General features: G+C 36.8%; 1 protein-coding gene and 1 pseudogene across 6 annotated transcripts in view; one reads left to right on the forward strand and one right to left on the reverse strand.

Moving 5' to 3' along the window:
- FAF1 (Fas associated factor 1) overlaps nt 1–13,851 on the forward strand; it is a 667,255-nt gene that overhangs the window by 149,824 nt on the left and 503,580 nt on the right. The window lies entirely within an intron of this gene.
- On the reverse strand, nt 1,181–3,363 carry LOC143654431 (pseudouridylate synthase PUS7L pseudogene; annotated as a pseudogene).

Consider the following 13,851-nt stretch of genomic DNA (forward strand, 5'->3'; position numbering starts at 1 on the left):
TTTGAAACTGTTTCTAATTTATTGCACTATATACAAAAATGCTGTGATAAGTAAATTTTGCATTTCGTAGAGCTTTTTTTCCCTTTTTTCGAATTTTATTTCCTTATGCTAATGTTCCTAAATGATTTGACTGATTTAATTTTAAAAGTCCCAGGCTGCTGATATGTAATACACTATACTGCTTTTATTTTATCATTATATAATGCTACCACCAGTGATGAAAAAATACTCAGGTTTTCCCGATCAATAACTCCCTACCCCCAAATTCAATCAATATAAAATGATTAAGTATGATTTATAATGTGGGACTGTTAAACCAAATCAAATTAAAATTTCAAATGGGAAGAATGTTTTTTCCTCTAGCAACATAAAAGGTTAAAAATCCTATTATTTCTTGCTATGAGGTTGGTATTTCCTTGATTCTACAAGTGAGCCTTAAAAAGAATCAGTAACAATATCCAGTCATTAGTAAGTGCCAGAGCTAAGAGTCTGAACCCAGATCTGTCTGACTCTAAAATTTGTATTTTAGATACTAGAGAAAAATAAAGGACAAAAAGACTAGCCAGTGTATTTCGAGATATAGAAATTAAATGAAATTTAATTCGATCTTCATTGAAGATTATTTATCTCATAAGGAAGCTACCCCTGGGGTAGCTACTATTGATAGGAGGTATTTCCCTTGTGCATTGTTCTGATCGATAATATGAAAATAGGAAAGAATGACAATAATCAAAACAAGATACTTCTCTTTTTCTCTAATCATACACTTTCACTGCAACCTAATTTCGTCTATATTCTAAGCAAGAAGCCAGAGGATAAAAATATTACTTCAAAAATGTGTTTTCTTGCATGTTATCTTGAGATATTATATATATATTACTAATGGTCCGAAATGATTGTAACTTATAATACAGAGTTATATACATCACTGAAGCATGATATAATAGAAAGAAGTAGGCTTTGGAATCAGACCAATTTGAGTTTAAATTCAGACCCTGTTACTTAGTAGATATATGTCCTCTGGAACATTACAGCATCAAATTCCTACTTCTCAGGTCACTGTCAGAATTAAAGGAGATAGCAAGTACAAGGCTCCTAGAACATGGTAGATGCTCAAGAAATTTTAACTTCCTTTCCTTCAAAGAGCGACATACACATAAGTATGTAAAGGGTATCAATTTTAAACATCATTCTTCATTATTTATTTTTGACAGACTGTGGTATAACATGAAGTATCAAGATCAAAAGAGATAAAGCTTCACTGATATGGGAACCTTCCATTTTGTCATCAATATCATATTCTGCCATTAGTTGGTGTGAGAGATTATGGGGACTTTTCAAAATCTGTCTATAGCATCTCAGAACACTTAGTTTCAGAGTAGGTACTTTAAACCTACATATCTATAGTCCATCTCGGTTAGTATTTCATGGTACCTCTGCTCAGCTTTGTTCTGTGGATAATGAATATTGCATCCCAGTACTGAAAGAACCACCTGATATATTGCATATGTATTAGCTGACCCCTCTTCTTCAGTTACTAGATAAACTTTACTATTTGGGAAATGCTCATCATCAGTTCTTCATCCCTACAGACCAAATCACCCTCCACTACTCTGGATCCATAGGTTGAAAGTCTATAAGACACTGCCTCATTCCAAATTTTGCTGCTATGTATATGAACATAGAATATGCACATAGACTGGGGAAATGAGGATCAGGACTGGATGCAACTTTTTCTGTCCTGTCAAAGTGATGCATTGACTCCAACAATGCGTTTTCTTTTACTTTGAATTCAGGCATCATTGAAATTGTGACTTTAGCATCCTCAGTTTGCAGAATCTTTTTTTTTTTTAATTTTTTTTTTGTTTGTTTTCTTTTCTTTTTTTTTTTTATTAACGGAAAGAAAAAAAAGAAATTAACACAACATTTAGAAATCATACCATTCCACATATGCACTCAGTAATTCTTAACATCATCACATAGATGCATGATCATTGTTTCTTAGTACATTTGCATCGGTTTAGAGGAACTAGCAACACAACAGAAAAAGATATAAAATGTTAATATAAAGAAAAGAAATAAAAGTAGTAATAATAGTAAAAAACAACAACAACAAACAAACCAACAAGCAAACAAAAACAAAAAAAACCCTATAACTCAGATGCGGCTTCATTCAGTATTTTAACATGATTACTTTACAATTAGGTATTATTGTGCTGTCCATTTTTGAGTTTTTGTATCTAGTCCTGTTGCAGTCTGTATCCCTTCAGCTTCAATTACCCATTGTCTTACCCTGTTTCTAACTTCTGCTGAACTCTGTTACCAATGACATATTTCAAGTTTATTCTCGAATGTCCGTTCACATCAGTGGGACCATACAGTATTTGTCCTTTAGTTTTTGGCTGGATTCACTCAGCATAATATTCTCTAGGTCCATCCATGTTATTACGTGGTTCATAAGTTTATCTTGTCTTAAAGTTGCATAATATTCCATCGTATGTATATACCACAGTTTGTTTAGCCACTCTTCTGTTGATGGAGATTTTGGCTGTTTCCATCTCTTTGCAATTGTAAATAACGCTGCTATAAACATTGGTGTGCAAATGTCCGTTTGTGTCTTTGCCCTTAAGTCCTTTGAGTAGATACCTAGCAATGGTATTGCTGGGTCATATGGCAATTCTATATTCAGCTTTTTGAGGAACCGCCAAACTGCCTTCCACAGTGGTTGCACCCTTTGACATTCCCACCAACAGTGGATTAGTGTGCCTCTTTCTCCGCATCCTCTCCAGCACTTGTCTTTTTTTTTTTAATTTTGAATGACAATATCAAAGTGATTTCCTTTGTGCTGACCAAGTCTAAGGGAATCATCCATAGAATGAATATTAAACACATTTATTCTTTTCTTTTTGATTTCTTTTCCAACATTTTTCAACCTCTCTAGAGTCACTTTTCTTACAACCATTGTTTGATAGGTGATGGTTTTCTTGTCTTTAAGGCTTGCATAACTAAAGTTCGAAAGAATCACACCAAGTTTGCTTCATAACATTTTCAGATTTTCCTTTTGTACGGTAAAAGGTGTATACGACTGTTCGTTCCTTGCATTCAAGTAGAGGCCCTTTCCTGTGCTTGTGTACTTTTTCCTGATATCTTACTGTTATCTCTGCATTTGAATTACCAGCATAGTAATTCAGTTCAGAGGAGGATTTAGTTTCCACAAGGTTCCCAAACTTTTTGTTAATAAAATGAAGGACAGTTGTTTGTGGTATTTATTTGTATCAGATTTAAAGGTAAATTTGGAATTCCCTTTAAAAAGTCACATACTTCTTCAGATACCAGGTGACAGAGTTCTTTACGTTCAAGATTTGTTTTTTTTTTTTTTCATTTTTATGAACTGTTTATTCACTTAATTTATTATAATTATATTTTAACAAGGTTATATTTGAACATAATTCAAAAATGCAAATAGTTTCAAAAGCCTTGCTTCTGATCTTAACGGAAAAGCATTTAGTCTTTCAACATTAAATATGATGTTCTTTATAGTGTTTTTTTGTAGGTGCCTATTCTGGTTTGCTAGCTGCTTGAATGCAATATACCAGAAACAGAATGGCTTTTAAAAAGGGGAATTTAATGAGTTGCTAGTTTACAGTTCTAAGGCTGAGAAAATGTCCTAATTAAAACAAGTCTATAGAAATGTCCAATCTAAGGCATCCAGGTAAAGATACCTCGGTTCAAGAATGCCGATGAAGTTCAGGGTTTCTTTCTCAAGAGGAAGGGCACATTCAGAGTTTCTCTCTCATCTGGAAAGGCACATGGTGAACGCGGTCAGGGTTCCTCTCTCAGCTGGAAGGGCACATGGCAAACGTGGCGTCATCTGCTAACTTCTCCTGGCTTCCTGTTTCATGAAGCACCCTGGGAGGCATTTTCCTCCTTTACCAAAGGTCGCTGGCTGGTGGACTCTGCTTCTCGTGGCTATGTCATTCTGCTCTGCTCTCTCTGAATCTCCTTCATACTCCAAAATGTTTCCTTTTTTATAGGAGTCCAGAAACCAAATTGGTGGAGATGTGTCGTCACCTAATCCAGTTTAACAATCCTCTTGATTAAATCATACCTCCAGGGAGATGATCTGATTACAGTTTCAAACATACAGTATTGAATAGGGATTATTCTGCCTTTACAAAATGGGATTTTTAAAAAAAATTTATTTATTAATTAAAAAAGTAAAGAAACCAAATAAAACAATGTACATAATCAGTAATTCACAATATCATCACTTAGTTGCATAGTCATCATTTCTTGGAACATTTGCATTAATTCAGAAAAGGAGATAAAAAGACAATAGAAAAAGAAATAAAACGAACACAGGAAAGAAAAAAAAAAGATTATACCTACCATACCCCTTACCCCTCGCTTTCATTGATCCCTAGCATTTCAAACTAAATTTATTTTAGCATTTGTTCCCCCTATTATTTATTTTTATTCCATATGTTCTACTCCTTTGTTGACAAGGTAGATAAACGGATCATCAGACACAAGGTTTTCACAATCACACAGTCACATTGTGACAGCTGTATCATTATTCAATCATCCTCAAGAAACATGGCTACTGGAACACAGCTCTACATTTTCAGGCCGTTCCTCCAGCCTCTCCATTACATCTTGAATAACAAGATGGTATCTACTTGATACATAAGAATAACCTCCAGGATAACCTCTCAACTCTGGAATCTTTCAGCCATTGACACTTTGTCTCATTTCCCTCTTCCCCCTTTTGGTGGAGAAGGTTTTCTCAATCCCTTGATGCTGAGTCTCTGTTCATTCCAAGATCTCTGTCCCACGTTGCCAGAAAGGTCCACACCCCTGGGAGTCATGTCCCACGTAGAGAGGGGTAGGGTGATGAGACTGCTTGTTGTGTTGGCTGGAGAGAGGGGCCACATCTGAGCAACAAAAGAGGCTCTCTTGGGGGTGACTCTTAGGCCTAAATTTTTTTTTAAAGTATTTTTTTTATTTTATTATTTTTTGTTTGTTTGTTTGTTTTTTACATGGGCTGGGGCCGGGAATCGAACCGGGGTCCTCCGGCATGGCAGGCAAGCACTCTTGCCCGCTAAGCCACCACGGCCCGCCCAGGCCTAAATTTTAAGTAGACTTGACCTATCCTTTGTGGGGTTAAGTTTCATATGAACAAACCCCAAGACTGGGAGCTCTGCCTATAGCTTTGGTTGTCCACACTGCTTGTGAGAATATCAAGAATTCAACTTGGGGAAGTTGAATTTCTCCCCGTTCTCACCACTCCCCGAAGGGGGCTTTGCAGATATTTTTCCACTCACTGATCGAATCACTCTGGGATTTATCAGGGCATCACTCTGGACAAACCAGCAAAATCTCATGTCCTACCTGAGATTCCAAGTACTTATGGGGTTCAGTCAAACTATCTACATAAGTTATATTAGGAAATGCACTAGTGAAAATATAAATATTGTAACTAGTAAGCATTTTTTGCTTTAGTCTCACACAGAAGGTGACATTTAAAAATATTAATTACCATCTATTTTCAGTACCCTGCAATAATGACATTCCTTTGTTCTTCCTCATGCAAAAACATTTTAAAAATTGTACCTTGTACATTTCACTATTATTACACGCTCTAGGCATTCCTAGATTATACCATCTCAATCTTTAACATCTATCTTTCTTTCTGATTTCATTTATTTCCCCAACTCTCCTCCCTCTATCATTCTCACATGATGCTTCATTCAGTGTTTTAACATAATTATATTACAGTTAGGTAATATTGTGCTGTCCATTTCTGAGTTTTTGTATCCAGTCCTGTTGCACGGTCTGTATCCCTTCAGCTCCAATTACCCAATATCTTACCCTATTTCTATCTCCTGATGGTCTCTGTTATGAACAAAATATTCCAAGTTTAGTCACTAATGTCAGTTCATATCAATGAGACCATACAGTATTTGTCCTTTAGTTTTTGGCTAGTCTCACTCAGCATAATGTTCTCAAGGTCCATCCATGTTGTTACATACTTCATAAGTTTATTCTGTCTTAAAGCTGCATAATATTCCATCGTATGTATATGCCACAGTTTGTTTAGCCAATCATCTGTTGATGGACATTTTGGCTGTTTCCATCTCTTTGCAATTTTAAATAATGCTGCTATAAACACTGGTGTGCAAATGTCCGTTTGTGTCTTTGCCCTTAAGTCCTCTGAGTAGATACCTAGCAGTGGTATTGCTGGATCATATGGCAATTCTATATTCAGCTTTTTGAGGAACCGCCAAACTGCCTTCCACAGTGGTTGCACCATTTGACATTCCCACCACAGTGAATAAGTGTACCTCTTTCTCCACATCCTCTCCAGCACTTGTCATTTTCTGTTTTGTTGATAAAGGCCATTCTGGTGGGTGTGAGATGATATCTCATTGTGGTTTTGATTTGCATTTCTCTAATGGCCAGGGACATTGAGCATCTCTTCATGTGCCTCTTGGCCATCCGTATTTCTTCTTCTGGTAGGTGTCTGTTCAAGTCTTTTTCCCATTTTGTAATTGGGTTGGCTGTCTTTTTGTTGTTGAGTTGAACAATCTCTTTATAAATTCTGAATACTAGACCTTTATCTGATATGTCGTTTCCAAATATTGTCTCCCATTGTGTAGGCTGTCTTTCTACTTTCTTAATGAAGTTCTTTGATGCACAAAAGTGTTTAATTTTGAGGAGCTCCCATTTATTTATTTATTTCTTCAATGCTCTTGCTTTAGGTGTAAGGTCTATAGAAATGCCTCCAATTATAAGATTTATAAGATATCTCCCTACATTTTCCTTTAACTGTTTTATGGTCTTAGACTTAATGTTTAGATCTTTGATCCATTTTGAGTTAACTTTTGTACAGGGTGTGAGATACAGGTCCTCTTTCATTCTTTTGCATATGGATATCCAGTTCTCTAGGCACCATTTATTGAAGAGACTGTTCTGTCCCTGGTGAGTTGGCTTGACTGCCTTATCAAAGATCAATTATCTATAGATGAGAGGGTCTATATCTGAGCACTCTATTTGATTCCATTGGTCAATATATCTATCTTTATGCCAGTACCATGATGTTTTGACGACTGTGGCTTCATAATATGCCTTAAAGTCAGGCAGCATGAGACCTCCAGCTTCGTTTTTTTCCCTGAATATACTTTTAGCAATTTGGGGCACACTGCCCTTCCAGATAAATTTGCTTATTGATTTTTCTATTTCTGAAAAATAAGTTGTTGGAATTTTGATTGGTATTGCGTTGAATCTGTAAATCAATTTAGGTAGAATTGACATCTTAACTATATTTAGTCTTCCAATCCATGAACACGGTATGCCCTTCCATCTATTTAGGTCTTCTCTGATTTCTTTTAACAGTTTCTTGTAGTTTTCTTTGTATAGATCTTTTGTATCTTTAGTTAAATTTATTCCTAAGTATTTTATTCCTTTAGTTGCAATTGTAAATGGAATTCATTTCTTGATTTCCCCCTCAGTTGTTCATTACTAGTGTATAGACAGATTTTTGAATGTTGATCTTATAACCTTCTACTTTGCTGTACTCGTTTATTAGCTTTAGTAGTTTTGCTGTGAATTTTTCAGGGTTTTCGACATATAGTATCATATCATCTGCAAAGAGTGAGAGTTTTACTTCTTCAACTTTCCAATTTTGATGCCTTGTATTTCTTTTTCTTGCCTAATTGCTCTGGCTAGAACTTCGAACGCAATGTGAATAACAGTTGTGATAGTGGACATTCTTGTCTTGTTCCTGATCTTAGGGGGAAAGTTTTCAGTTTTTCCTCATTGAGGACGATATTAGCTGTGGGTTTTTCATATATTCCCGTCATAATTTTAAGGAAAGTCCCTTGTATTCCTATCCTTTGAAGTGTTTTCAACAGGAAAGGATGTTGAATTTTGTCAAATGCCTTCTCTGCATCAATTGAGAAGATCATATGAGTTTTCTGCTTTGATTTGCTGATATGGTGTATCACATTAATTGACTTTCTTATGTTGAACCTTCCTTGCATACCTGGGATGAATCCTAGTTGTTCATGCTGTATAATTCTATTAATGTGTTGCTGGATTCGATTTGCTAGAATTTTGTTGAGGATTTTTGCATCTATATTCATTAGAGAGATTGGTCTGTAGTTTTCTTTTTTTGTATTATCTTTGCCTGATTTTGGTATGAGGGTGATGTTGGCTTCATAGAATGAATTAGGTAGCTTTCCCTCCGCTTCAATTTTTTTGAAGAGTTTTAGCAGGATTGGTACCTATTCTTTCTGGAATATTTGGTAGAATTCACCTGTGAAGCCGTCTGGTCCTGGACTTCTCTTTTTGGGAAGCTTTTTAATGACTGATTCAATTTCTGTACTTGTGATTGGTTTGTTGAGGTTATGTATTTCTTCTCGAGTCAAAGTTGGTTGTTCATGCCTTTTTAGGAAGTTTTCCATTTCATCTACATTTTTGTATTTATTAGCATAAAGTTGTTCATAGTGTCCTGTTATTACCTTCTTTATTTCTGTGGGGTCAGTGGTTATGTCTCCTCTTCCATTTCTGATCGTATTTATTTGCATCCTCTCTCTTCTTCTTTTTGTCATTCTTGCCAAGGGCCCATCAATCTTATTGATTTTCTCATAGAACCAACTTCTGGTTTTATTGTTTTTCTCAATTGTTTTCATGTTCTCAATTTCACTTATTTCTGCTCTAATCTTTGTTATTTCCTTCCTTTTGCTTGCTTTGGGGTTAGTTTGCTGTTCTTTCTCCAGTTCTTCCACGTGGGCAGTTAATTCCTGTATTTTTCCCCTTTCTTCTTTTTTAATATAGGCATTTAGGGCAATAAATTTCCCTCTTAGCGCTGCCTTTGCTGCATCCCTTAAGTTTTGATATGTTGTGTTTTCATTTTCATTTTCCTCAAGATATTTACTGATTTCTCTTGTAATTTCTTCCTTGACCCACTGGTTGTTTAAGAGTATGTGGTTGAGCCTCCACATATTTGTGAATTTTCTGGCATTTTGCCTATTATTGATTTCCAACTTCATTCCCTTATGATCCGAGAAAGTGTTTTGTATGATTTCAATCTTTTTAAATTTCTTGAGTCTTAGCTTGTGACCCAGCATATGGTCTATATTTGAGAATGATTCATGAGCACTTGAGAAAAAGGTGTATCCTGCTGTTGTGGGGTGTAATGTCCCATAAATATCTGTTATGTCTAGCTCATTTATTGTAATATTCAAATGCTCTTTTTCTTTATTGATCCTCTGTCTCAATGTTCTGTCCATTGATGAGAGTGGGTACTTGAAGTCTCCAACTATTATGGTAGATGTGTCTTTTTCCCTTTTCAGTGTTTGCCTCATGTATTTTGGAGCACTCTGGTTCAGTGAATAAATATTTGTGATTGTTTTATCTTCATGCTGAATTGTTCCTTTTATTAGTACATAGTATCCTTGAAGTCTAATTTGTTGAATATTATTATAGCTACTCCTGCTCTTTTCTGGTTGTTATTTGCACGAAATATCTTTTCCCAACCTTTCACTTTCAACCTGTGTTTATCTTTGGGTCTAAGATGTGTTTCCTGTAGACAGCATGTAGAAGGATCCTGTTTTTAAATCCATTCTGCCAGTCTATGTCTTTTGATTGGGGAGTTCAATCCATTACCATTTACTGTTATTACTCTATGGGTAGTACTTTCTTCTACCATTTGTCTTTTGGATTTTATATATCATATCTAATTTTCCTTCTTTCTACACTCTTCTCCACATTTCTTTTTTTGTGTTTTCATATCTGTCTCTTGTACTCCCTTTAGTATTTCTTGCAAAGCTGGTCTCTTGGTCACAATTCTCTCAGTGATTTTTTGTCTGAAAATATTTTAATTTCTCCCTCATTTTTGAAAGACAATTTTGCTGGGTATAGAATTCTTGGTCAGCAGTTTTTCTCTTTTAGTATTTTAAATTTATCATCCCACTGTCTTCTCGCCTCCATGGTTTCTGCTGAGAAATCTACACATAGTCTTATTTGGTTTCCCTTGTATGTGATGGATTGCTTTTCTCTTGCTTCTTTCAAGATCCTCTCTTTCTCTTTGACCTCTGACATCTGATTAGTAAATGTCTTGGAGACCGTCTGTTTGGATCTTTTCTCTTTGGGGTGCACTGCAGTTCTTGGATCTGTAATTTTAGGTCTTTCATAAGAGTTGGGAAATTTTCAGTGATAATGTCTTCCATTAGTTTTTCTCCTCCTTTTCCCTTTTCTTCTCCTTCTGGGACACCCACAACACGTATATTTTTTCACTTCATATTATCATTCAATTCCCTGAGTCCCTATTCATATTTTTACATTCCTTTCCCTATATTTTCTTTTGCTTGTCATATTTCAGATTTCCCATCCTTCAGTTCACTAATCCTATGTTATGTCTCTCAAAATCTACCATTGTAGGTTTCCATTGTTTTTGTCATCTGTTCTGCTGTGCCTGTCATTCCCATAAGTTCTGTGATTTGTTTTTTCAGACTTTTGATTCCTTTTTTTTGTTCATTCCTTGCCTTCTTTATATCCTCTCTCAATTCATTGATTTTATTTTTGGTGAGGTTTTCCATGTCTGTTCGCACATCCTGAATTAATTGTTTCAACTCCTGCATCTCATTTGAATTTTTTTGTTTGTTCATTTGACTGGGCCATTTCTTCAATTTTCCTAGTATCATTTGTTATTTTTTCCTGTCGTCTAGGCTTTTAATTATTTTAATTAGTTTATTCTGGAAATTGTTTTCACTTTTTTTTTCCCCTAGGATTTTCTTGCTGGATGACTTTGTTGTCTGTCTGTTCTTTTACATTCAATTCAGCTTATTCTAGTCCTTTAGGTTTGGTTTTGTTTAATAGATCAAATTTTTTCAGTTCTTTTTTTCTTGTTTCTTGCCCTGCCTTTCTGTTGCCTTTCCCCCACACCTTAAGAGGGTCTACCTAGTCATTATATACCCCAGTCACATTTTCCCAGACCAAACTGGTCTCCTTTTAGAAGGAAAGAGTTACCTGCATCAGTTTTCCCTGAGGGTGAGAGCAGATTAAATGGCTTAAATATAGAAGGATTTTCTATCTGTGAAACCTTTGGACTCTGCATTTTTCCTGTTCTGTCCAGTGTGTGACGCTTGTCTCCCCACAGGCCCCACCAGCATTAGGTGATGTGGTACCTTTAACTTCAGCAGACTCTTCCTGCTGGAAATGTGATGGGACAGAGGAGAGATTGTAGGCTGGCTTTAATTGCTTCACTTTTCCAGGCACTGGGGTCTGAACTCCTTGAGGGATGGATTCCACCTAAGGTGGGCCCCACCCTCTCTTGGATAAGCACAGGCTCCAGAGGACCACTCAAAACAAGCTTAATTCTGCCTAGGACAGTGGAACCAGTGAAGCCTTGCAGCTGTATCAAAGAGTAATCAATCTATAGAAACACAGCCACAAAAGAGAAAAAGAAAAATCCTATTCAGAGCAGGACCCCGTTCCTCAGGTTTGCCAATCAAGAGCTTAAGTTGGTAGTTTGCTCTGTGTATCTTCAGGTTCTATGTGCCCCTTCCTTTCCTGCAGGGACCAAACCTTTTCTGATTCAAAAAAACCTCTGCTCTTTTCTTCTTTTCTGTCAGCCCTGCCACCTCTGTGCCGGGGTGAAACCGGTAACTTCTGCTTTTACTCGAGGTTCAGCTAAGCTAGGGGCCTATTTTTGTAGTCAGCATTTGTTAATTAATTCCACAATTGGTGTTTTGTTGCTCTCAGCTCCTGCTGCTAGGGAAGTCTCTTTCCTTTCCCCTTTGGGAAGCAGCCTGTGGAGGAGGGGTGCCGGTCACTGTGGCTTGGGGATCTCATTGTCTGGGGGGCTCTCAGCTCTTACAGCTGTTGCAGATTGGGGTATGCTGTGTGTCTGATCAGTGACATGGCCCCATCAGTTGTTCTGTACTGTTCCTGGATATGTACTGGCTGCTCTGGAGGAAGAACTAATCTCGCTAAGCTGCCATCTTGGCTCCCTATTTCCGCAGTGCAGTTTTTAAGATTTCACTTTTGTGTAACTGCTTCACCTTCAGGGCATAGCTTTCTTTCCTTTGTTCCTTCTTTGGCAATCCTTTTTTTTTTTTTTAAACTTTTTTTTATTGTATAGTATAGCATATGTAGAAAGCAAAGAAATAAAAAAAGCAATAGTTTTCACAGCACTCTTCAAAAAGTGGTTACAGGATAGATCCCAGAGTTTGTCATGGGCTACCATATAGTCTGCTCATATTTTTCATTCTGGCTGCTCCAGAATAGTGGAGGCTAGAGGGCTTAAATACCCTTTTTTTTTATCATCACAGTCCACTTTATTTTTCTTCTTCTTTTTTTTTTTTTGCATGTGAACAATAACATATATACAAAAAACATATAAATTTCCAAGCACAGAACCACAATTAGTTGTAGAATATATTTCAGAGTTTGACGTGGATTACAATTCCACAATTTTTGGTTTTTACTTCTACTTGCTCAAAGATACTGGAGACTAAAAGAGATATCAATTTAAGGATTCTGCAATCATATTCATTTGTTAAATCCTCTCTTTACTGTAGACTCCACCATCACCTTTGATCATATCAGCCCTCTCTTCAGGGGTGTTTGGGCTGTGGCTATTCTAAATTTTTCACATTGGAAGGGTCTGTCACTAATATGGGTAGGGAGATGGAGCTTCCTGATGTTCTGGAGAGGCTGGATCCTATAGGTTTCAGGAGTTATCTGGACCAGGGACCCATCTGGAGGTTGTAGGTTTCTGCCAAGTTACTCTAGTGCATGGAACCCTTGTGGAATCTTAAATATCTGTGTGTTCTTTAGAAGTGGCTGGAATCATCCTGGTTGGGGGTTGGCAGGTTATGATAGGTAGCAAGATCTACCTGACCCTTGTGTAATAGCAACCTCCAGAGTAGCCTCTCGACTCTATTTGAACTCTCTCTGCCACTAATACTTTATTTGTTATACTTCTTTTCCCCCTATTGGTCAGGATTGAATTGTTGATCCCATGGTGCCAGGGTTGGATTCATCCCTGGGAGTCATCTCCCATGTCACCAGGGAGACTTTCACCCCTGGATGTCATGTCCATGTAGGGGGTAGGACAATGATTTCACCTGCAGAGTTGGGCTTAGAGAGAGTGAGGCCACATTTGAGGAACAATAGAGATCCTGCAGAAGTAACTCTTAGGCGTACCTGTAGGTATTCTACGCTTCTCCAGGACCAGCATAAGCTTCAGAAGAGTAAGCCTCAGGTTCGAGGGCTTGATTGGGAATCCTAAAGTTTGACACAGTGTCAGAGGATTCCCTGATGGTAACGTTTAATAGTTCCATATTCTTTCTCCCATCCCTCAAGGGACTTTGCCAATACTTTTTGATTATCTGCTTAATGTATTCTAGGATTTATCTAGGCATTACAATAACCTATACCAGATTAAAGGACCTCTTTCTTATTCTGGTCTCCTTGTGTTTCAGTTGTTCAAATGAGCTATACTGATAGGTGAGTTAGATTATACACTACAGAAAATTTTGTTCCAGACCAAGTAAATCTTTCTTCCTTTGGTCTCAAAGAGTATGTGTGGTTCTAACATATACATACTGTCTTCCTTACCCCTGTGTTTTGAATTACTTTAACCCCATGCTTTTTTTTTTTTTAAGGCAGTTTTATTAAGATATAGTCACACAGCATAGAAACCATCCAAAGGGTACAATCACTGGTTCACAGTATCATCATATGCTTGTGCATACACCTCCTTGATCTAAATTTGTTTACATTCTTCTTTTTTTTTTTTTTTGGCGGGTGTGTGCAGAATTTTCCCATCTCCTATGATTTATT

The sequence above is a fragment of the Tamandua tetradactyla genome, chromosome 2 (assembly GCF_023851605.1).
Source record: "Tamandua tetradactyla isolate mTamTet1 chromosome 2, mTamTet1.pri, whole genome shotgun sequence".
Classification (NCBI taxonomy): domain Eukaryota; kingdom Metazoa; phylum Chordata; class Mammalia; order Pilosa; family Myrmecophagidae; genus Tamandua; species Tamandua tetradactyla.